Source organism: Oncorhynchus gorbuscha, linkage group LG22 (genome assembly GCF_021184085.1).
Source record: "Oncorhynchus gorbuscha isolate QuinsamMale2020 ecotype Even-year linkage group LG22, OgorEven_v1.0, whole genome shotgun sequence".
NCBI classification, from domain to species: Eukaryota; Metazoa; Chordata; class Actinopteri; order Salmoniformes; family Salmonidae; genus Oncorhynchus; species Oncorhynchus gorbuscha.
In genome coordinates, this window is record NC_060194.1 from 24,586 (window position 1) to 49,922 (window position 25,337).

Below are 25,337 nucleotides of genomic sequence, written 5' to 3' on the forward strand. Positions count from 1 at the left end.
TGTTTATTATAAATGGTTATTTCATCATCTCATTAGTACTGCTAAGCAGCATGACTCCTGTGAGGCACTAAACATCTGTCAGAAGTGGGATTTGAACCCACGCCTCCATGGGAGACTGCGACCTGAACGCAGCGCCTTAGACCGCTCGGCCATCCTGACTACAGCACAGTACCTGGGTATCGGGTTAAATAGTATGGGGTGAAAGTAGAAATAGGCACAGCCTTCTAAAATCACCACAGAGACCAGTAAATTTATGCACGATACCGACTTGCACTTTCAATAGTCATTTGTTTTTATCAATGAAAAACTCCAGTCATTGATTTAACCTCAATATGGCCTTCAATGGAAAAGAGTAGTAAATCGTCATTGAATGAACGCTAAACTGGCCTCAGAATATGGCCATTCTGATATAAATGATCAAATTCCTCAGATAAGACCGAAAAAGTGTCTGTAAACATCAGCAATCATCAGGGTAAGAGTGACAACAGGTCCACATGGGGGAAATCTTAACAAATGGCTTAATGGGTATTTTCAACGCAATCGTGTTATTATTTATTTTTAGGGTTTAACAAGGCAGCTCACCTGTGACCTGTGGCTTGACATTAGATGCGGCGACTTCGATTACCCTGCAGATGATACTTTTGTTCTTCCCGCCAATACAATCCACTGACAACGACCGACGAGTTGTGCGTTCCGAGATGCTTTTTGTTATTCGCCTGTTTGTGGGCCGCCTGTGAAATTGCGCGATTCTTGCAATTCTCTTTCAGCCTCTCATCAACTAGCTGTTTTTGCAGAATATTAAAAATACGTAGTTATTCACTACTCATATTAACTAGGTGTCATTTACATTACCTTAAGTCATTTATTTTTCAACTGGATTTTACAAAGGTGCATGACATGCAGGCGCTAAAAAGTTGTCAGGAGTGGGTTTCAAACCATGCTTATAGGGGAGTCTGCGACCTGAATGACTTAATGGTTATTTTCAATGCAATCGTGTTTTTACTTTTTCTTTTAGGGTTTAACAAGGTTTAGATGTGGCCAGTTCGATTACCCTGCAGACTTTAAGAGTGTCTTCAGAATATGGCCATTTTGACATGAATTTAAAAATGCCTCAGATAGGACCAAAAAAGTGTCTGGAGCTATCCGTCAGGGTAAGAGTGACAACAGGTTTCCACATGTCAAATGGGGGAAATCTTAGGAAATGGCTTAATGGTTATTCATGAGAATCGTGTTGTTGTATTGTTGAGTGTATCATGGGATCTCACCTGAAATCTTTGGCTTGACTACAAACCTGTAACCTATGCTACTGTGGCCTATAGAGCTAGAAGGATGGATAACCAGGTGTGTAAAGGTGTGAGGTGGGATCCTATCCCAAATGGACAACTAATCCCTATGTACTTGTGGACAACTAATTGGTATAAGAAACACGACTAAACTTGTGGAGAAAATTCAATCTGAGAGAAAGATGATTGGATTTCTAGTCCATCGCCTTAACCACTTCAACAACAGGCTTGTCAGCAGTGAATGGGCCACCAGGCATAGCCTACAGAAAGTGATAATTTTACAACTGAAAGACAATGCAGTAACTCATTAACCATGCGCAGGAAGTTCCCTCATTCATTTGTTATTAAGTCAGTCCATTTCTTTTTTCCTTGCCACGACAGCTCCACAGGCTTTTCAGCAGTTATATGGGCCACCATCATAGCCTACATTTACTGTGATGATTTTACAACTGAAAGACAATGCAGTAACTCATTAACTCATTAAAATTAAATGTTCCCATCATTCATTTGTTATTAAGTACCTCTTGACTGTGCCTGCTGTTTTCTTTCGGTATGGCCTGACAGTGATAGTTGCTCCTTTTAAATCGCTCGTTATATTGACAGTTCATCATGTCCATTTTGTGATGTTTTTCACTATAGAATCATATTGCAAATGCACGTGCATTTGCAATATTTGTTTTTATCAATGTGCATTTACCATATGAAATTTGACATGCTCAAAAATGCAAAATTGACTGGTCTGATGAACACAGGATGGCCGAGCAGTGATAGTTGTACATTTCCATCACTAAATGTGTTGATTTCATCATGTCCATTAGGTGATGTTTTTTCACTATAGAATCATATTGTAAGTGTGACAACGGTGCATTTGCAATATGTTTCAATGTGCATTTACCATATGAAATTTGACATGCTCAAAAATGCTAAATTGACTGGCCTGATGAACACAGGATGGCCGAGCAGTGAGAGTTGTACCTTTCCATCACTCGTTGTGTTGATTTCATCATGTCCATTTGTTTATGTTTTCTCACTTTTGTTTATGTTTTCTCACTCACTGTGCATTTGCAATATGTTTCAATGGGCAGGTACCATCACGAATTTGTCATGCTATAAAAATCCTGCAGGAATGTGAAATTGACTGGCCCGATGAACTCGGGATGGCTGGGCAGTGATTCTGGTTCATCTCAATGGCTCGTTAGGGTTGATTTCAGAATGTCACTTTTGGTGATGGTACCTCACTGTTTAAACATATTGCAAATGGACAAGAGTCACCAGCAAGTCACCGTCCATCAGTCAATTAGATATCATTCTGACACCAAACTGAAACAAACTGATACTAAACCCACTTTTTCCAACCTGTTTAGTAGCCAACTATCACATACTTCAGAGCTGGCCCAAAATTCACAACGCTTTTGGTTCAAACCATAAAAAAAACATAAAACACATAGTTACGTTCTAGCTGCGGGTCCATTTCTTATGTTACGTGTAGGCCTAGCTGAGGCGACCCCGAATCCCAAGTTTCGGCTCGATCGGTCATTTGGTGTCCGAGCAACCCTAATTGGTGCTGAAAATCCACTTTTTTCCATGACTTGCTACGGGGTCCTTGAATGAGCTATCGGACCGAAACGTTGGGGTCCGTCTCTATGGGCCGAGCCGGTTTCAATGCACCTAGTCTTTTGTCTCTGAGACTTTTCTAAATGTCGCCATTTTCGTAATGGTCAAAATGAATTGAAGTCATTGCAAATGTACGAGGCTATTTCTCGGTCCGAGAACCTTCTAGAGCCACCTAACTCACCACGCACTATCGACCCGAGGTCTAGAACAGGATTCTAAAGTTTCGGAACTCTAGGTCTGACGGTTCTTTAAAAGTTCCAACAAGGTTAACTAATGCAGGCAGTGTATGTCTCTATGCACCCCAATGGGTCCCTACTTCCAAGCTGTGTGTATGTGTGATTTAGTTTTCCTTTGAAATATTATGGGAAAAATGACTGATTTACAGTTCATGGGGGTTGTCTAATCACATATATGAAGTTTTGGAAAGATCTGACTCTGACTTTTAACCCCTCGAAACAGCCCAAGAGACACCAATTATGGCACTTCCGGTTGGCACAGGAAGCTACAAGTCAACACATATCCTCACTGGGGTATGCTTTTACAGAATCCTGAGTTTTAAGTCCTTACGTTAAGAATTGACTGATTTACACAGGGTTGAATGCACTATGTCTGTCAAACTACAGGCAGGGTATGGATATACACTTTTAGGGTGATTTTAACCACTTCCGGTTGGTCCAGGAAGCTTAGAATCAACACAGGTAGACCGCGTAGTGGCCTGATGGACTGTCATCGAAGACATTTTCATACGACATTCATAACCCACATAGGCTTCAGGTTGAATTTAGGGGTTCAGGCAATGTATTCCTATGGGGAGAGAAGTCAATGCAAACTCTTTGAAGTAAACACCTTCTTTTAACTATGAAGGGTTAATGCCACAGGGTCAAGGTTAGGCTTGCACGGATCGGGAGGACCATGGGAACGTACCTGAGGTCGAATTGTGCTTCTCACCCTAACGGTTCTCTCACTGTCACCCAAAAGCAAATGACGTTGTGGGGCAGGCTTAATTTTGGGCCTACTTTTCTAATGGTCGCTGCGCTCAGACCGAGCGAGCTACGGTCAAGCGGGATATCTCGTTGAACTCGGCACGGCCTAGAGATTATGGTAATGCCATTGCCTGCTCTCTGTGTCTTTAAGCACCGCACTTTTTAACTCCATCCTTGCTGTGTGTGCGTGTGAGATTTTTTCTTTGACATCTGCTGGAAGAAATGACTGATTGACAGTTTAGGAGGGTTACCTGGTCACACATATGAAGTTTTGGAGAGATGTGACTTTTCTAACCCTTCAAAACAGACAGTGTGACCCAATTAAAGGCACTTCCGGTTGGCACAGGAAGCTATAAGTAAACACATGTCTTGATTGACATAAACACTTACAGAATCCTGAGTTTTAAGTCTTTAAGTTAAGAATTGACTGATCTATGATCTACAGTGATGTTGAATGTTGAATGAGTCATTTTCACCTTTGAAGGTTATGTACATCAAAACTCCTTTTGGGTCAATCTAACCACTTCCGGTTGCTCCAGGAAGCTTAGAATCGACACAGGTAGACCTCATAGTGGTCTGATGGACTGTCATAGAAGACAGGTTCATAAGGCATTCATAACCCACATAGGCTTCAGGTTGAATTTAGAGGTGCAGGCAATGTATTCCTATGGGGAGAGAAGTCAATGCAAACTCTTTGAAGTAAACACCTTATTTTAACTATTAAGGGTTAATGGTACACGGTCATGGTTAGGCTTGCACGGATCGGGAGGACCTTAGGAACATACCTGAGGTCGAATTGTGCTTCTCACCCTAACGGTTCTCTCACTGTCACCCAAAAGCAAATGACATTGAGGGCCAGGCTTCATTTTGGTTCTGGTTTTTTTCAAGGTCACTGCACTCAGAGCATAGCTACGGTCAAGCGGGGCGTCTCGTTGAACTCGGCACAGTCTGGAGACTTATTTTCCTTGATCTTTGCTCAGCTCCAGAAGGTTTGCATTTCTGGAGACTATGGTGATATTCCATGGGAGACATTTTTTTTTGTGTTGATTTCAGAATGCCATTTTGGTGATGGTCCCTCTCCGTTTAAACATATTGCAAATGCATTTGAAACGTCAACTAGCAAGTCAGTGTCCATCAGTCAATTAGATGTCATTTTGACACCAAACTGATACCGATTGATTCTGATTAAACCCAAATTCCTTTTCCAACTCATTTAGAAGCCAACTATCATATATGTCAGAGCAGGCCCATAATTCACAGTGCCTTTAGTTTAAAACATAATAAAAACGTAAAACACATAGTTACGTTCTAGCTGCTTCCAGGTCGGACATTATGTGAAGGCCTATGTGAGGCGACCCCGAATCCCGAGTTTGGCTCGATAGGTCCTTCGGTGCCCGAGTAAAACCCTGTTTGGTGCTGAAAATCCACTTTTTTCAATGCCTTGCTATGGGGTCCTTGAATGAGCTATCGGACCGAAACGTTGGGGTCCGTCTCTATGGGCCGAGCTGTCAATGCACCTAGTCTTGTGTCTCTTGTGTCTCAGATTTTTCTAAATGTCGTTTAAATGGTCGTCATTTTGCAAATGTAATGGTCAAAATGAATTGAAGTCATTGCAAATGTACTCATATTTCTCGCCTCTCAGAACCTTCTAGACCACCTAACTACCAAAATACACTTATTCACCTCAGGTTAACTCAGGTTTTAAAGTTTCAAACTCTGGAGGTGCATGACATGACGGCGCTTTTGTCAGCTGGGTTTCAAACTAACTATTGGAGTCACTGTCTGTGACTACAAACCCCAATGGTTATTTTCAATGCAATCGTGTTTTTGTTTTTCTTAGTTTTCCTTTGAAATTTTAGATGGGAAAAATGACTGATTTACAGTTCATGGGGGTTGAGTGTAATCACACATATGAAGTTTTGACAGAAAAATGCTTTTTAGGACCCCTCGAAACAGCCCCTGAGATCCAATTAAGGCACTTCCGTGACAAAGGTTTCCAATGTCAAATGGGGGAAATCCTAGGGGCTTAATGGTTATTCATGAGAATCCTGTTGTTGTATTGTTGAGTGTATCATGGGATCTCACCTGAAATCTTTGGCTTGACTACAAACCTGTAACCTATGCTACTGTGGCCTATAGAGCTAGAAGGATGGATAACCAGGTGTGTAAAGGTGTGAGGTGGGATCCTATCCCAAATGGACAACTAATCCCTATGTACTTGTGGAGATCTGAGAGAATATGATTGGTATAAGAAACACGACTAAACTTCAACCTCCGGAGGGGTCAAGAAAATTCAATTTCGTTGTCGGCAGGATTCGAACCTGCGCAGGAAGATCCTAATGGATTTCTAGTCCATCGCCTTAACCACTCGGCCACGACAACAGGCTTGTCAGCAGTGAATGGGCCACCAGGCATAGCCTACAGAAAGTGATAATTTTACAACTGAAAGACAATGCAGTAACTCATTAAAATTAAGTGTTGCCCTCATTCATTTGTTATTAAGTACAGCTGTTTTCTTATTTTCCTTGATCTTTGCTCAGCTCCAGAAGGTTTGCATTTGAGAGTGTTTATTATAAATGGTTATTTTATCACCTCATGATTACTGTGGACTGAACGCAGCACCTTAGACCGCTCGGCCATCCTGACTACAGCACGGTACCTGGGTATCGGGTTAAATAGTATGGGGTGAAAGTAGAAATAGGCACAGCCTTCTAAAATCACCACAGAGACCAGTAAATTTATGCACGATACCGACTTGCACTTTCAATAGTCATTTGTTTTTATCAATGAAAAACTCCAGTCATTGATTTAACCTCAATATGGCCTTCAATGGAAAAGAGTAGTAAATCGTCATTGAATGAACGCTAAACTGGCCTCAGAATATGGCCATTCTGATATAAATGATCAAATTCCTCAGATAAGACCGAAAAAGTGTCTGTAAATATCAGCAATCATCAGGGTAAGAGTGACAACAGGTCCACATGGGGGAAATCTTAACAAATGGCTTAATGGGTATTTTCAACGCAATCGTGTTATTATTTATTTTTAGGGTTTAACAAGGCAGCTCACCTGTGACCTGTGGCTTGACATTAGATGCGGCGACTTCGATTACCCTGCAGGCTATATTTTTGTTCTTCCCGCCAATACAATCCACTGACAACGACCGACGAGTTGTGCGTTCCGAGATGCTTTTTGTTATTCGCCTGTTTGTGGGCCGCCTGTGAAATTGCGCGATTCTTGCAATTCTCTTTCAGCCTCTCATCAACTAGCTGTTTTTGCAGAATATTAAAAATACGATAGTTATTCACTACTCATATTAACTAGGTGTCATTTACATTACCTTAAGTCATTTATTTTTCAACTGGATTTTACAAAGGTGCATGACATGCAGGCGCTAAAAAGTTGTCAGGAGTGGGTTTCAAACCATGCTTATAGGGGAGTCTGCGACCTGAATGACTTAATGGTTATTTTCAATGCAATCGTGTTTTTACTTTTTCTTTTAGGGTTTAACAAGGTTTAGATGTGGCCAGTTCGATTACTGCAGACTTTAAGAGTGTCTTCAGAATATGGCCATTTTGACATGAATTTAAAAATGCCTCAGATAGGACCAAAAAAGTGTCTGGAGCTATCCGTCAGGGTAAGAGTGACAACAGGTTTCCACATGTCAAATGGGGGAAATCTTAGGAAATGGCTTAATGGTTATTCATGAGAATCGTGTTGTTGTATTGTTGTGTGTATCATGGGATCTCACCTGAAATCTTTGGCTTGACTACAAACCTGTAACCTATGCTACTGTGGCCTATAGAGCTAGAAGGATGGATAACCAGGTGTGTAAAGGTGTGAGGTGGGATCCTATCCCAAATGGACAACTAATCCCTATGTACTTGTGGAGATCTGAGAGAATATGATTGGTATAAGAAACACGACTAAACTTCAACCTCCGGAGGGGTCAAGAAAATTCAATTTCGTTGTCGGCAGGATTCGAACCTGCGCAGGAAGATCCTAATGGATTTCTAGTCCATCGCCTTAACCACTCGGCCACGACAACAGGCTTGTCAGCAGTGAATGGGCCACCAGGCATAGCCTACAGAAAGTGATAATTTTACAACTGAAAGACAATGCAGTAACTCATTAACTCATTGAAATGTTCCCTTCATTCATTTGTTATTAAGTACAGCTGTTTTCTTATTTTCCTTGATCTTTGCTCAGCTCCAGAAGGTTTGCATTTGAGAGTGTTTATTATAAATGGTTATTTTATCATCTCATTTATTACTGCTAAGCAGCATGACTCCTGTGAGGCATTAAACTGTTTTCTGGGATTTGAACCCACGCCTCCATGGGAGACTGGCCTGACAGCGCCTTAGTTGCTCCCATCCTCCATCAGCTCATTACCTGGGTATTGACTTCATCATGTCCATTTTGTGATGTTTTTCACACTATAGAATCATATTGCAAATGCACGTGCATTTGCAATATGTTTCAATGTGCATTTAAATATGAAATTTGACATGCTCAAAAATGCAAAATTGACTGGTCTGAAAATGAACACAGGATGGCACGAGCGTGATAGTTGTACATTTCCATCAATGAACTCGTTGTGTTGATTTCATCATGTCCATTAGGTGATGTTTTTTCACTATAGAATCATATTGTAAGTGCACGTGCATTTGCAATATGTTTCAATGTGCATTTACCATATGAAATTTGACATGCTCAAAAATGCTAAATTGACTGGCCTGATGAACACAGGATGGCCGAGCAGTGAGAGTTGTACCTTTCCATCACTCGTTGTGTTGATTTCATCATGTCCATTTGTTTATGTTTTCTCACTTTTGCAAAGTCACTGTGCATTTGCAATATGTTTCAATGGGCAGGTACCATCACGAATTTGTCATGCTATAAAAATCCTGCAGGAATGTGAAATTGACTGGCCCGATGAACTCGGGATGGCTGGGCAGTGATTCTGGTTCATCTCAATGGCTCGTTAGGGTTGATTTCAGAATGTCACTTTTGGTGATGGTACCTCACTGTTTAAACATATTGCAAATGGACAAGAGTCACCAGCAATCACCACCGTCCATCAGTCAATTAGATATCATTCTGACACCAAACTGAAACAAACTGATACTAAACCCACTTTTTCCAACCTGTTTAGTAGCCAACTATCACATACTTCAGAGCTGGCCCAAAATTCACAACGCTTTTGGTTCAAACCATAAAAAAAACATAAAACACATAGTTACGTTCTAGCTGCGGGTCCATTTCTTATGTTACGTGTAGGCCTAGCTGAGGCGACCCCGAATCCCAAGTTTCAACTCGATTTTCATTTGGTGTCCGAGCAAAACCCTAATTGGTGCTGAAAATCCACTTTTTTCCATGACTTGCTACGGGGTCCTTGAATGAGCTATCGGACCGAAACGTTGGGGTCCGTCTCTATGGGCCGAGCCGGTTTCGATGCACCTAGTCTTTTGTCTCTGAGACTTTTCTAAATGTCGCCATTTTCGTAATGGTCAAAATGAATTGAAGTCATTGCAAATGTACGAGGCTATTTCTCGGTCCGAGAACCTTCTAGAGCCACCACCTAACTCACCACGCACTATCGACCCGAGGTCTAGAACAGGATTCTAAAGTTTCGGAACTCTAGGTCTGACGGTTCTTTAAAAGTTCCAACAAGGTTAACTAATGCAGGCAGTGTATGTCTCTATGCACCCCAATGGGTCCCTACTTCCAAGCTGTGTGTATGTGTGATTTAGTTTTCCTTTGAAATATTATGGGAAAAATGACTGATTTACAGTTCATGGGGGTTGTCTAATCACATATATGAAGTTTTGGAAAGATCTGACTTTTTTAACCCCTCGAAACAGCCCAAGAGACACCAATTATGGCACTTCCGGTTGGCACAGGAAGCTACAAGTCAACACATATCCTCACTGGGGTATGCTTTTACAGAATCCTGAGTTTTAAGTCCTTACGTTAAGAATTGACTGATTTACACAGGGTTGAATGCACTATGTCTGTCAAACTACAGGCAGGGTATGGATATACACTTTTAGGGTGATTTTAACCACTTCCGGTTGGTCCAGGAAGCTTAGAATCAACACAGGTAGACCGCGTAGTGGCCTGATGGACTGTCATCGAAGACATTTTCATACGACATTCATAACCCACATAGGCTTCAGGTTGAATTTAGGGGTTCAGGCAATGTATTCCTATGGGGAGAGAAGTCAATGCAAACTCTTTGAAGTAAACACCTTCTTTTAACTATTAAGGGTTAATGCCACAGGGTCAAGGTTAGGCTTGCACGGATCATTTGGACCATATTAACGTACCTGAGGTCGAATTTGCTTCTCACCCTAACGGTTCTCTCACTGTCACCCAAAAGCAAATGACGTTGTCCAGCAGGCTTAATTTTGGGCCTATTTTCTAATGGTCGCTGCGCTTATACCGAAGCTACGGTCATTTTATATCTCGTTGAACTTACGGCCTAGAGATTATGGTAATGCCATTGCCTGCTCTCTGTGTCTTTAAGCACCGCACTTTTTAACTCCATCCTTGCTGTGTGTGCGTGAACTTTTTCTTTTTTCTTTGACATCTGCAGAAGTGGGAGAAATGACTGATTGACAGTTTAGGAGGGTTACCTGGTCACACATATGAAGTTTTGGAGAGATGTGCCATTTCTGACCCTTCAAAACAGACAGTGTGACCTGGGTAAAGGGTTAAATAGTATGGGGGAAGTAGAAATAGGCACAGCCTTCTAAAATCACCACAGAGACCAGTAAATTTATGCACGATACCGACTTGCACTTTCAATAGTCATTTGTTTTTATCAATGAAAAACTCCAGTCATTGATTTAACCTCAATATGGCCTTCAATGGAAAAGAGTAGTAAATCGTCATTGAATGAACGCTAAACTGGCCTCAGAATATGGCCATTCTGATATAAATGATCAAATTCCTCAGATAAGACCGAAAAAGTGTCTGTAAACATCAGCAATCATCAGGGTAAGAGTGACAACAGGTCCACATGGAGGAAATCTTAACAAATGGCTTAGTGGGTATTTTCAACGCAATCGTGTTATATTTATTTTTAGGGTTTAACAAGGCAGCTCACCTGTGACCTGTGGCTTGACATTAGATGCGGCGACTTAGATTACCCTGCAGGCTATATTTTTGTTCTTCCCGCCAATACAATCCACTGACAACGACCGACGAAATTGTGCGTTCAGATGCTTTTTGTTATTCGCCTGTTTGTGGGCCGCCTGTGAAATTGCGCGATTCTTGCAATTCTCTTTCAGCCTCTCATCAACTAGCTGATTTTGCAGAATATTAAAAATACGATAGTTATTCACTACTCATATTAACTAGGTGTCATTTACATTACCTTAAGTCATTTATTTTTCAACTGGATTTTACAAAGGTGCATGACATGCAGGCGTTAAAAAGTTGTCAGGAGTGGGTTTCAAACCATGCTTATAGGGGAGTTTGCGACCTGAATGACTTAATGGTTATTTTCAATGCAATCGTGTTTTTACTTTTTCTTTTAGGGTTTAACAAGGTTTAGATGTGGCCAGTTCGATACCCTGCAGACTTTAAGAGTGTCTTCAGAATATGGCCATTTTGACATGAATTTAAAAATGCCTCAGATAGGACCAAAAAAGTGTCTGGAGCTATCCGTCAGGGTAAGAGTGACAACAGGTTTCCACATGTCAAATGGGGGAAATCTTAGGAAATGGCTTAATGGTTATTCATGAGAATCGTGTTGTTGTATTGTTGAGTGTATCATGGGATCTCACCTGAAATCTTTGGCTTGACTACAAACCTGTAACCTATGCTACTGTGGCCTATAGAGCTAGAAGGATGGATAACCAGGTGTGTAAAGGTGTGAGGTGGGATCCTATCCCAAATGGACAACTAATCCCTATGTACTTGTGGAGATCTGAGAGAATATGATTGGTATAAGAAACACGACTAAACTTCAACCTCCGGAGGGGTCAAGAAAATTCAATTTCGTTGTCGGCAGGATTCGAACCTGCGCAGGAAGATCCTAATGGATTTCTAGTCCATCGCCTTAACCACTCGGCCACGACAACAGGCTTGTCAGCAGTGAATGGGCCACCAGGCATAGCCTACAGAAAGTGATAATTTTACAACTGAAAGACAATGCAGTAACTCATTAACTCATTAAAATGAAGTGTTGCCCTCATTCATTTGTTATTAAGTACAGCTGTTTTCTTATTTTCCTTGATCTTTGCTCAGCTCCAGAAGGTTTGCATTTGAGAGTGTTTATTATAAATGGTTATTTCATCATCTCATGATTACTGCTAAGCAGCATGACTCCTGTGAGGCACTAAATATCTGTCAGAAGTGGGATTTGAACCCACGCCTCCATGGGAGACTGCGACCTGAACGCAGCGCCTTAGACCGCTCGGCCATCCTGACTACAGCACGGTACCTGGGTATCGGGTTAAATAGTATGGGGTGAAAGTAGAAATAGGCACAGCCTTCTAAAATCACCACAGAGACCAGTAAATTTATGCACGATACCGACTTGCACTTTCAATAGTCATTTGTTTTTATCAATGAAAAACTCCAGTCATTGATTTAACCTCAATATGGCCTTCAATGGAAAAGAGTAGTAAATCGTCATTGAATGAACGCTAAACTGGCCTCAGAATATGGCCATTCTGATATAAATGATCAAATTCCTCAGATAAGACCGAAAAAGTGTCTGTAAACATCAGCAATCATCAGGGTAAGAGTGACAACAGGTCCACATGGGGGAAATCTTAACAAATGGCTTAATGGGTATTTTCAACGCAATCGTGTTATTATTTATTTTTAGGGTTTAACAAGGCAGCTCACCTGTGACCTGTGGCTTGACATTAGATGCGGCGACTTCGATTACCCTGCAGATGATACTTTTGTTCTTCCCGCCAATACAATCCACTGACAACGACCGACGAGTTGTGCGTTCCGAGATGCTTTTTGTTATTCGCCTGTTTGTGGGCCGCCTGTGAAATTGCGCGATTCTTGCAATTCTCTTTCAGCCTCTCATCAACTAGCTGATTTTGCAGAATATTAAAAATACGATAGTTATTCACTACTCATATTAACTAGGTGTCATTTACATTACCTTAAGTCATTTATTTTTCAACTGGATTTTACAAAGGTGCATGACATGCAGGCGCTAAAAAGTTGTCAGGAGTGGGTTTCAAACCATGCTTATAGGGGAGTCTGCGACCTGAATGACTTAATGGTTATTTTCAATGCAATCGTGTTTTTACTTTTTCTTTTAGGGTTTAACAAGGTTTAGATGTGGCCAGTTCGATTACCCTGCAGACTTTAAGAGTGTCTTCAGAATATGGCCATTTTGACATGAATTTAAAAATGCCTCAGATAGGACCAAAAAAGTGTCTGGAGCTATCCGTCAGGGTAAGAGTGACAACAGGTTTCCACATGTCAAATGGGGGAAATCTTAGGAAATGGCTTAATGGTTATTCATGAGAATCGTGTTGTTGTATTGTTGAGTGTATCATGGGATCTCACCTGAAATCTTTGGCTTGACTACAAACCTGTAACCTATGCTACTGTGGCCTATAGAGCTAGAAGGATGGATAACCAGGTGTGTAAAGGTGTGAGGTGGGATCCTATCCCAAATGGACAACTAATCCCTATGTACTTGTGGAGATCTGAGAGAATATGATTGGTATAAGAAACACGACTAAACTTCAACCTCCGGAGGGGTCAAGAAAATTCAATTTCGTTGTCGGCAGGATTCGAACCTGCGCAGGAAGATCCTAATGGATTTCTAGTCCATCGCCTTAACCACTCGGCCACGACAACAGGCTTGTCAGCAGTGAATGGGCCACCAGGCATAGCCTACAGAAAGTGATAATTTTACAACTGAAAGACAATGCAGTAACTCATTAACTCATTGAAATGTTCCCTTCATTCATTTGTTATTAAGTACAGCTGTTTTCTTATTTTCCTTGATCTTTGCTCAGCTCCAGAAGGTTTGCATTTGAGAGTGTTTATTATAAATGGTTATTTCATCATCTCATTATTACTGCTAAGCAGCATGACTCCTGTGAGGCACTAAACATCTGTCAGAAGTGGGATTTGAACCCACGCCTCCATGGGAGACTGCGACCTGAACGCAGCGCCTTAGACCGCTCGGCCATCCTGACTACAGCACAGTACCTGGGTATCGGGTTAAATAGTATGGGGTGAAAGTAGAAATAGGCACAGCCTTCTAAAATCACCACAGAGACCAGTAAATTTATGCACGATACCGACTTGCACTTTCAATAGTCATTTGTTTTTATCAATGAAAAACTCCAGTCATTGATTTAACCTCAATATGGCCTTCAATGGAAAAGAGTAGTAAATCGTCATTGAATGAACGCTAAACTGGCCTCAGAATATGGCCATTCTGATATAAATGATCAAATTCCTCAGATAAGACCGAAAAAGTGTCTGTAAACATCAGCAATCATCAGGGTAAGAGTGACAACAGGTCCACATGGAGGAAATCTTAACAAATGGCTTAGTGGGTATTTTCAACGCAATCGTGTTATTATTTATTTTTAGGGTTTAACAAAGGCAGCTCACCTGTGACCTGTGGCTTGACATTAGATGCGGCGACTTCGATTACCCTGCAGGCTATATTTTTGTTCTTCCCGCCAATACAATCCACTGACAACGACCGACGAGTTGTGCGTTCCGAGATGCTTTTTGTTATTCGCCTGTTTGTGGGCCGCCTGTGAAATTGCGCGATTCTTGCAATTCTCTTTCAGCCTCTCATCAACTAGCTGTTTTTGCAGAATATTAAAAATACGATAGTTATTCACTACTCATATTAACTAGGTGTCATTTACATTACCTTAAGTCATTTATTTTTCAACTGGATTTTACAAAGGTGCATGACATGCAGGCGCTAAAAAGTTGTCAGGAGTGGGTTTCAAACCATGCTTATAGGGGAGTTTGCGACCTGAATGACTTAATGGTTATTTTCAATGCAATTGTGTTTTTACTTTTTCTTTTAGGGTTTAACAAGGTTTAGATGTGGCCAGTTCGATTACCCTGCAAAGAGTGTCTTCAGAATATGGCCATTTTGACATGAATTTAAAAATGCCTCAGATAGGACCAAAAAAGTGTCTGGAGCTATCCGTCAGGGTAAGAGTGACAACAGGTTTCCACATGTCAAATGGGGGAAATCTTAGGAAATGGCTTAATGGTTATTCATGAGAATCGTGTTGTTGTATTGTTGAGTGTATCATGGGATCTCACCTGAAATCTTTGGCTTGACTACAAACCTGTAACCTATGCTACTGTGGCCTATAGAGCTAGAAGGATGGATAACCAGGTGTGTAAAGGTGTGAGGTGGGATCCTATCCCAAATGGACAACTAATCCCTATGTACTTGTGGAGATCTGAGAGAATATGATTGGTATAAGAAACACGACTAAACTTCAACCTCCGGAGGGGTCAAGAAAATTCAATTTCGTTGTCGGCAGGATTCGAACCTGCGCAGGAAGATCCTAATGGATTTCTAGTCCATCGCCTTAACCACTCGGCCACGACAACAGGCTTGTCAGCAGTGAATGGGCCACCAGGCATAGCCTACAGAAAGTGATAATTTTACAACTGAAAGACAATGCAGTAACTCATTAACTCATTAAAATGAAGTGTTGCCCTCATTCATTTGTTATTAAGTACAGCTGTTTTCTTATTTTCCTTGATCTTTGCTCAGCTCCAGAAGGTTTGCATTTGAGAGTGTTTATTATAAATGGTTATTTCATCATCTCATTAGTACTGCTAAGCAGCATGACTCCTGTGAGGCACTAAACATCTGTCAGAAGTGGGATTTGAACCCACGCCTCCATGGGAGACTGCGACCTGAACGCAGCGCCTTAGACCGCTCGGCCATCCTGACTACAGCTCAGTACCTGGGTATCGGGTTAAATAGTATGGGGTGACAGTAGAAATAGAAATAGAGCACAGCCTTCTAAAATCACCACAGAGACCAGTAAATTTATGCACGATACGACTTGCACTTTCAACAGTCATTTGTTTTTATCAATGAAAAACTCCAGTCATTGATTTAACCTCAATCAATATGCCTTCAATGGAAAAGAGTAGTAAATCGTCATTGAATGAACGCTAAACTGGCCTCAGAATATGGCCATTCTGATATAAATGATCAAATTCCTCAGATAAGACCGAAAAAGTGTCTGTAAACATCAGCAATCATCAGGGTAAGAGTGACAACAGGTCCACATGGAGGAAATCTTAACAAATGGCTTAGTGGGTATTTTCAACGCAATCGTGTTATTATTTATTTTTAGGTTTAACAAGGCAGCTCACCTGTGACCTGTGGCTTGACATTAGATGCGGCGATTACCCTGCAGGCTATATTTTTGTTCTTCCCGCCCAGTACAATCCACTGATAACGACCGACGAGTTGTGCGTTCCGAGATGCTTTTTGTTATTCGCCTGTTTGTGGCTCGCCTGTTGAAATTGCGCGATTCTTGCAATTCTCTTTCAGCCTCTCATCAACTAGTGTTTTTGCAGAATACCAACAACGAATATGCTTTTTGTTATTCACTACTCATATTAACTGGGCAGGTGTCATTTACAATACCTTAAGTCATTTATTTTTCAACTGGATTTCACAAAGCTGCATTTTGCATGAATATTAAAAAGTACAGATAGTTATTCACTACTTTTAAACCATGGTAGGGGATTTACATTACCTTAAGTCATTTGGTTATTTTCAACTGGATTTTACAAAGTGCATGACATTTTCTTTTAGCGGTTTAACAAGGTTGTCAGATGTGGGTTTCAAACCATGCCCTGCAGTTTAAGAGAATGACTTAATGGTTATTTTCAGATGCATCGTGGCCATTTTTCTTTTAAAAATGCCTCAGATAGGACCAAAAGTGTCTGGATTACCGTCAGGGTAAGAGTGACAACAGGTTTCCAGAATGTCAAATGGGGGATTTTGACATGAATTTAAAAATGGCCAAAAGTGTCTGGAGCTTCCGTCAGGGTAAGATGTGACATTCATGTCAAATGGGGGAAATCTTAAAATGGCTTAATGGTTATTCATGAGAATCGTTTGTTGTATTGTTGAGTGTATCATGGGATCTCACCTGAAATCTTTGGCTTGACTACAAACCTGTAACCTATGCTACTGTGGCCTATAGAGCTAGAAGGATGGATAACCAGGTGTGTAAAGGTGTGAGGTGGGATCCTATCCCAAATGGACAACTAATCCCTATGTACTTGTGGAGATCTGAGATGATTGAATATGATTGGTATAAGAAACACGACTAAACTTCAACCTCCGGAGGGGTCAAGAAAATTCAATTTCGTTGTCGGCAGGATTCGAACCTGCGCAGGAAGATCCTAATGGATTTCTAGTCCATCGCCTTAACCACTCGGCCACGACAACAGGCTTGTCAGCAGTGAATGGGCCACCAGGCATAGCCAGAAAGTGATAATTTTACAACTGAAAGACAAGCCTAAGAGAAAGGTGGCAGGATCGCCTTAACCACCATCGTTACAAGTGGGCCACCAGGCATAGCCTATAATTTTACAACTGAAAGACAATGCAGTAACTCATTAACATGGAGTGTTGCCCTCATTCATTTGTTATTAAGTCAACTGTTGTTTTCTTATTTTCCTTGATCTTTGCTCAGCTCCAGAAGGTTTGCATTTGAGAGTGTTTATTATAAATGGTTATTTCATCATCTCATTATTACTGCTAAGCAGCATGACTCCTGTGAGGCACTAAACATCTGTCAGAAGTGGGATTTGAACCCACGCCTCCATGGGAGACTGCGACCTGAACGCAGCGCCTTAGACCGCTCGGCCATCCTGACTACAGCACAGTACCTGGGTATCGGGTTAAATAGTATGGGGTGAAAGTAGAAATAGGCACAGCCTTCTAAAATCACCACAGAGACCAGTAAATTTATGCACGATACCGACTTGCACTTTCAATAGTCATTTGTTTTTATCAATGAAAAACTCCAGTCATTGATTTAACCTCAATATGGCCTTCAATGGAAAAGAGTAGTAAATCGTCATTGAATGAACGCTAAACTGGCCTCAGAATATGGCCATTCTGATATAAATGATCAAATTCCTCAGATAAGACCGAAAAAGTGTCTGTAAACATCAGCAATCATCAGGGTAAGAGTGACAACAGGTCCACATGGAGGAAATCTTAACAAATGGCTTAAATTTTCAACGCAATCGTGTTATTATTTATTTTTAGGGTTTAACAAGGCAGCTCACCTGTGACCTGTGGCTTGACATTAGATGCGGCGACTTCGATTACCCTGCAGATGATACTTTTGTTCTTCCCGCCAATACAATCCACTGACAACGACCGACGAGTTGTGCGTTCCGAGATGCTTTTTGTTATTCGCCTGTTTGTGGGCCGCCTTTGAAATTGCGCGATTCTTGCAATTCTCTTTCAGCCTCTCATCAACTAGCTGTTTTTGCAGAATATTAAAAATACGATAGTTATTCACTACTCATATTAACCAGGTGTCATTTACATTACCTTAAGTCATTTATTTTTCAACTGGATTTTACAAAGGTGCATGACATGCAGGCGCTAAAAAGTTGTCAGGAGTGGGTTTCAAACCATGCCTATAGGGGAGTTTGCGACCTGAATGACTTAATGGTTATTTTCAATGCAATCGTGTTTTTACTTTTTCTTTTAGGGTTTAACAAGGTTTAGATGTGGCCAGTTCGATTACCCTGCAGACTTTAAGAGTGTCTTCAGAATATGGCCATTTTGACATGAATTTAAAAATGCCTCAGATAGGACCAAAAAAGTGTCTGGAGCTATCCGTCAGGGTAAGAGTGACAACAGGTTTCCACATGTCAAATGGGGGAAATCTTAGGAAATGGCTTAATGGTTATTCATGAGAATCGTGTTGTTGTATTGTTGAGTGTATCATGGGATCTCACCTGAAATCTTTGGCTTGACTACAAACCTGTAACCTATGCTACTGTGGCCTATAGAGCTAGAAGGATGGATAACCAGGTGTAAAGGTGTGAGGTGGGATCCTATCCCAAATGGACAACTAATCCCTATGTACTTGTGGAGATCTGAGAGAATATGATTGGTATAAGAAACACGACTAAACTTCAACCTCCGGAGGGGTCAAGAAAATTCAATTTCGTTGTCGGCAGGATTCGAACCTGCGCAGGAAGATCCTAATGGATTTCTAGTCCATCGCCTTAACCACTCGGCCACGACAACAGGCTTGTCAGCAGTGAATGGGCCACCAGGCATAGCCTACAGAAAGTGATAATTTTACAACTGAAAGACAATGCAGTAACTCATTAACATGGAAGTGTTGCCCTCATTCATTTGTTATTAAGTCAGCTGTTTTCTTATTTTCCTTGATCTTTGCTCAGCTCCAGAAGGTTTGCATTTGAGAGTGTTTATTATAAATGGTTATTTCATCATCTCATTATTACTGCTAAGCAGCATGACTCCTGTGAGGCACTAAACATCTGTCAGAAGTGGGATTGAACCCACGCCTCCATGGGAGACTGCGACCTGAACGCAGCGCCTTAGACCGCTCGGCCATCCTGACTACAGCACAGTACCTGGGTATCGGGTTAAATAGTATGGGGTGAAAGTAGAAATAGGCACAGCCTTCTAAAATCACCACAGAGACCAGTAAATTTATGCACGATACCGACTTGCACTTTCAATAGTCATTTGTTTTTATCAATGAAAAACTCCAGTCATTGATTTAACCTCAATATGGCCTTCAATGGAAAAGAGTAGTAAATCGTCATTGAATGAACGCTAAACTGGCCTCAGAATATGGCCATTCTGATATAAATGATCAAATTCCTCAGATAAGACCGAAAAAGTGTCTGTAAACATCAGCAATCATCAGGGTAAGAGTGACAACAGGTCCACATGGAGGAAATCTTAACAAATGGCTTAGCAACGCAATCGTGTTATTATTTATTTTTAGGGTTTAACAAGGCAGCTCACCTGTGACCTGTGGCTTGACATTAGATGCGGCGACTTCGATTACCCTGCAGGCTATATTTTTGTTCTTCCCGCCAATACAATCCACTGACAACGACCGACGAGTTGTGCGTTCCGAGATGCTTTTTGTTATTCGCCTGTTTGTGGGCCGCCTGTGAAATTGCGCGATTCTTGCAATTCTCTTTCAGCCTCTCATCAACTAGCTGTTTTTGCAGAATATTAAAAATACGATAGTTATTCACTACTCATATTAACTAGGTGTCATTTACATTACCTTAAGTCATTTATTTTTCAACTGGATTTTACAAAGGTGCATGACATGCAGGCGTTAAAAAGTTGTCAGGAGTGGGTTTCAAACCATGCTTATAGGGGAGTCTGCGACCTGAATGACTTAATGGTTATTTTCAATGCAATCGTGTTTTTACTTTTTCTTTTAGGGTTTAACAAGGTTTAGATGTGGCCAGTTCGATTACCCTGCAGACTTTAAGAGTGTCTTCAGAATATGGCCATTTTGACATGAATTTAAAAATGCCTCAGATAGGACCAAAAAAGTGTCTGGAGCTATCCGTCAGGGTAAGAGTGACAACAGGTTTCCACATGTCAAATGGGGGAAATCTTAGGAAATGGCTTAATGGTTATTCATGAGAATCGTGTTGTTGTATTGTTGAGTGTATCATGGGATCTCACCTGAAATCTTTGGCTTGACTACAAACCTGTAACCTATGCTACTGTGGCCTATAGAGCTAGAAGGATGGATAACCAGGTGTGTAAAGGTGTGATCCTATCCCAAATGGACAACTAATCCCTATGTACTTGTGGAGATCTGAGAGAATATGATTGGTATAAGAAACACGACTAAACTTCAACCTCCGGAGGGGTCAAGAAAATTCAATTTCGTTGTCGGCAGGATTCGAACCTGCGCAGGAAGATCCTAATGGATTTCTAGTCCATCGCCTTAACCACTCACTGGCCACGACAACAGGCTTGTCAGCAGTGAATGGGCCACCAGGCATAGCCTACAGAAAGTGATAATTTTACAACTGAAAGACAATGCAGTAACTCATTAACATGGAAGTGTTGCCCTCATTCATTTGTTATTAAACAGCTGTTTTCTTATTTTCCTTGATCTTTGCTCAGCTCCAGAAGGTTTGCATTTGAGAGTGTTTATTATAAATGGTTATTTCATCATCTCATTATTACTGCTAAGCAGCATGACTCCTGTGAGGCACTAAACATCTGTCAGAAGTGGGATTTGAACCCACGCCTCCATGGGAGACTGCGACCTGAACGCAGCGCCTTAGACCGCTCGGCCATCCTGACTACAGCACAGTACCTGGGTATCGGGTTAAATAGTATGGGGTGAAAGTAGAAATAGGCACAGCCTTCTAAAATCACCACAGAGACCAGTAAATTTATGCACGATACCGACTTGCACTTTCAATAGTCATTTGTTTTTATCAATGAAAAACTCCAGTCATTGATTTAACCTCAATATGGCCTTCAATGGAAAAGAGTAGTAAATCGTCATTGAATGAACGCTAAACTGGCCTCAGAATATGGCCATTCTGATATAAATGATCAAATTCCTCAGATAAGACCGAAAAAGTGTCTGTAAATATCAGCAATCATCAGGGTAAGAGTGACAACAGGTCCACATGGGGGAAATCTTAACAAATGGCTTAATGGGTATTTTCAACGCAATCGTGTTATTATTTATTTTTAGGGTTTAACAAGGCAGCTCACCTGTGACCGGTGGCTTGACATTAGATGCGGCGACTTCGATTACCCTGCAGATGATACTTTTGTTCTTCCCGCCAATACAATCCACTGACAACGACCGACGAGTTGTGCGTTCCGAGATGCTTTTTGTTATTCGCCTGTTTGTGGCCCGCCTTTGAAATTGCGCGATTCTTGCAATTCTCTTTCAGCCTCTCATCAACTAGCTGTTTTTGCAGAATATTAAAAATACGATAGTTATTCACTACTCATATTAACCAGGTGTCATTTACATTACCTTAAGTCATTTATTTTTCAACTGGATTTTACAAAGGTGCATGACATGCAGGCGCTAAAAAGTTGTCAGGAGTGGGTTTCAAACCATGCTTATAGGGGAGTCTGCGACCTGAATGACTTAATGGTTATTTTCAATGCAATCGTGTTTTTACTTTTTCTTTTAGGGTTTAACAAGGTTTAGATGTGGCCAGTTCGATTACCCTGCAGACTTTAAGAGTGTCTTCAGAATATGGCCATTTTGACATGAATTTAAAAATGCCTCAGATAGGACCAAAAAAGTGTCTGGAGCTATCCGTCAGGGTAAGAGTGACAACAGGTTTCCACATGTCAAATGGGGGAAATCTTAGGAAATGGCTTAATGGTTATTCATGAGAATCGTGTTGTTGTATTGTTGAGTGTATCATGGGATCTCACCTGAAATCTTTGGCTTGACTACAAACCTGTAACCTATGCTACTGTGGCCTATAGAGCTAGAAGGATGGATAACCAGGTGTGTAAAGGTGTGAGGTGGGATCCTATCCCAAATGGACAACTAATCCCTATGTACTTGTGGAGATCTGAGAGAATATGATTGGTATAAGAAACTGTCAATCTCTTCTGGGTGAAAGTGGAGGAGAGATGGACTTCACCATTACTTTTATTTATGAGAGGTATTGACATTTTGAATCCACCGAGTTGTCTGTCTAAACTACTGGCACACAGCTCAGACACCCATGCATACCCCACAAGACATGCCGCAAGAGGTCTCTTCACAGTCTCCATGTCCAGAACAGACTATGGGAGGCACACAGTACTACGTAGAACCATGACCACATGGAACTCTATTCCACATCAAGCAACTGACACAAGCAGTCAAATTAGATTAAAAAAAACCCTTATGGAAAAGCAACACAAACATTGGCACAGACACATGCATATATACACACACGATAACATACGCACTATACATGCACATGGATTTAGTACTGTAGATATGTGGTAGTGGTAGAGTAGGGGCCTGAGGGGACACAGTGTGTTGTGAAATCTGTGAATGTATTGCAATGTTTTAAAAATTGTATAAACTGCCTTAATTTTGCTGGACCCCAGGAAGAGTAGCTGCTGCTTTGGCAGCAGGCTAATGGGGATCCATAATAAATACCAAAAAAATAGAGATTGACGTCTTTAACCATCTATGAGATGATGCACCTACAGAGCCAAGAGAGTGAACAAGGCATATCAAGAAGCTAATTAAAATAATGATCATTACACAGGTGCACATGTCAGGTGGATGGAGTTTGGCCTCAAAAATGTGGAGTTTGTCACCAACACAATGCCACAGATGTCTTAAGTTGAGGGACCGTGCAGTTGGCATACTGACTGCAAGAATATCCACCAGAGCTGTTGCCAGATAATTTAATTTTTATTTCTCTACCAATGTCGTTTTAGATCATATGGCAGTATTTCGAACCAGCCTCACAACCGCAGACCATGTGTATGGCGTCGTGTGGGCGAGCGGTTTGCTGATATCAACGTTGTGAATCGAGTGCCCCATGGTGGCGGTGGGGGTATGGTATGGGCAGGCAGAAACTACGGACACAATTGCATTTTATTGATGCCAATTTGAATAGAGATAACATGACTAGATCCTGAGACCCATTTTCATGCCATTCATCCACCGCCATCACCTAATGTTTCAGTATGATAATGCACGGCCCCATGCCACAAGGATCTGTACACAATTCCTGGAAGCTGAAATTGTCAGTTCTTCGATGACCTGCATACTCACCAGACATGACACCCATTGAGGATGTTTGGAATGCTCTGGATCGACGTGTACTACAGCTTGTTCCAGCTCCCGCCAATATCCAGCAACTTCGCACAGCCATTGAAGAGGAGTGGGACAACATTCCACAGGTCACAATCAACAGCCTCATCAACTCAGGCAAATGGTGGCCACACCAGCTACTGAGTGATTTTTGTTTTCAATCACATCCCTACCTTTTTTAAAGGTATGTAAGCAACAGAAGCATATCTGTATTCCACGTGATGTGAAATCCATAGATTAAGGCCTACTGAATTTATTTAAATTGACTAATTTCCTTAAACTGTAACTCAGTAAAATCTTTAATAGTTGCATGTTCCGTTTATATTTTTGTTCAGTATACATTCCTAAAGAACAATGTACTTCTTCCGTACATTTTCTCTGACACCCACACGTATGATATATTTTGAATGCTTAGCAGGACAAGAAAATGGTCCAATTCACACACTTATCAAGAGAACATCCCTGGTCATGTGGACAAGGTCAGGACATGTTAGCACCAGGTATAAACGAGGCTATAATTTCCCCCAAGAACCCAGACAGAGACAGTCGGTCAGTAGAAAAATATGTTTATTACTAAAGTCAGTAGTACTTTTCCTGAACAAGGAGGTACCAGGACAAGCTGTTAAATTGATGCAACATCACACTGTCCTCTTCCCTGATCATTTTCACACACAACAAAAATGCTCCGGGGTGATATTTCCCCTAGGTACAGATCTAATATCAGATTCCCCTTCCCCAATTAATCTTAACCATAGGTGGGGAAATGCAAAACTGACCCAAGATCAGCGTCTAGGGGCAACTTCAACCTACATTGTGCCATTACAGTAGAAACAAATTGCGTAACTTATATTGCAAACCTTAGTGAATCAGATACTCATTACAACATACCATACCAATAAGTAGTGAATACCTTTATTGCATAGCATAGTGAACTTAAAAGTAAAAAAATAAAATCATGGTTTAATGCAGCTGGAAAAAAGGGCTTATTCAGGAGTGTAAAAGGTCCGGATAGAACAATATACAATAACCTTTGCACCCTACTGGATAAGTTGAGTATTGAGTAGCTTTTTATATCTACTTGCAAAATACAGTTCTGTAATTTACTTGAATTTAATGATGTACCAAAGCCAACAGCATAAATTGCGATAGAGAAAATACATTATAAATGGAGTCAATCATGCCTGTAATATGACCCAGGTTATCACTCCACCAACTACAGTGCATACCAATAGTGTAGGATCTGTGACATCCACCTGTATTGATCATATCTCCACTAATGCTGCAGAGCTTTGCTCCAAAAGCATTATCAGATCCCATTGGCTGTAGTGACCATAACATTGTGGCAATAACAAGGAACGTCAAAGTGCCAAAAGCTGAGTATAAAGAAATTGAAGAAATCATACAAAATGTTCTCTCAGGACTATTTTGTTGAAGATATAAAACATTTATGTTGGTCTGATGTGTATGAGGAAGTGAATCCAGATGCAGCACTGGAAATAAAATGATTCATGCCAATTGCTGACAAACATGCACCTATTAAGAAATTGCCTGTGAGAACTTTTAGGGCCCTCTGGATTGATGAACTGAAAAATGTTATGGTTTAAAGA

General features: G+C 41.0%; 15 non-coding genes across 15 annotated transcripts; all 15 read right to left on the bottom strand.

Moving 5' to 3' along the window:
* Positions 1–76: 76 nt before the first annotated feature.
* On the bottom strand, positions 77–159 carry trnal-cag. The gene has a single exon. It is a non-coding gene; the product is annotated as a tRNA-Leu (tRNA).
* A 6,021-nt stretch (positions 160–6,180) lies between these two features.
* trnas-aga lies at positions 6,181–6,262 on the bottom strand. The gene has a single exon. It is a non-coding gene; the product is annotated as a tRNA-Ser (tRNA).
* Positions 6,263–7,846: 1,584 nt separating this feature from the next.
* On the bottom strand, positions 7,847–7,928 carry trnas-aga. Its single transcript has one exon. It is a non-coding gene; the product is annotated as a tRNA-Ser (tRNA).
* A 3,960-nt stretch (positions 7,929–11,888) lies between these two features.
* trnas-aga lies at positions 11,889–11,970 on the bottom strand. The gene has a single exon. It is a non-coding gene; the product is annotated as a tRNA-Ser (tRNA).
* A 266-nt stretch (positions 11,971–12,236) lies between these two features.
* trnal-cag lies at positions 12,237–12,319 on the bottom strand. Its single transcript has one exon. It is a non-coding gene; the product is annotated as a tRNA-Leu (tRNA).
* A 1,322-nt stretch (positions 12,320–13,641) lies between these two features.
* On the bottom strand, positions 13,642–13,723 carry trnas-aga. Its single transcript has one exon. It is a non-coding gene; the product is annotated as a tRNA-Ser (tRNA).
* Positions 13,724–13,984: 261 nt separating this feature from the next.
* Positions 13,985–14,067, bottom strand: trnal-cag. Its single transcript has one exon. It is a non-coding gene; the product is annotated as a tRNA-Leu (tRNA).
* Positions 14,068–15,384: 1,317 nt separating this feature from the next.
* trnas-aga lies at positions 15,385–15,466 on the bottom strand. The gene has a single exon. It is a non-coding gene; the product is annotated as a tRNA-Ser (tRNA).
* Positions 15,467–15,732: 266 nt separating this feature from the next.
* Positions 15,733–15,815, bottom strand: trnal-cag. Its single transcript has one exon. It is a non-coding gene; the product is annotated as a tRNA-Leu (tRNA).
* A 1,439-nt stretch (positions 15,816–17,254) lies between these two features.
* trnas-aga lies at positions 17,255–17,336 on the bottom strand. The gene has a single exon. It is a non-coding gene; the product is annotated as a tRNA-Ser (tRNA).
* A 347-nt stretch (positions 17,337–17,683) lies between these two features.
* trnal-cag lies at positions 17,684–17,766 on the bottom strand. The gene has a single exon. It is a non-coding gene; the product is annotated as a tRNA-Leu (tRNA).
* Positions 17,767–19,081: 1,315 nt separating this feature from the next.
* On the bottom strand, positions 19,082–19,163 carry trnas-aga. The gene has a single exon. It is a non-coding gene; the product is annotated as a tRNA-Ser (tRNA).
* A 258-nt stretch (positions 19,164–19,421) lies between these two features.
* On the bottom strand, positions 19,422–19,503 carry trnal-cag. The gene has a single exon. It is a non-coding gene; the product is annotated as a tRNA-Leu (tRNA).
* A 1,305-nt stretch (positions 19,504–20,808) lies between these two features.
* On the bottom strand, positions 20,809–20,893 carry trnas-aga. The gene has a single exon. It is a non-coding gene; the product is annotated as a tRNA-Ser (tRNA).
* A 257-nt stretch (positions 20,894–21,150) lies between these two features.
* Positions 21,151–21,233, bottom strand: trnal-cag. The gene has a single exon. It is a non-coding gene; the product is annotated as a tRNA-Leu (tRNA).
* Between the last annotated feature and the right edge of the window lie 4,104 nt (positions 21,234–25,337).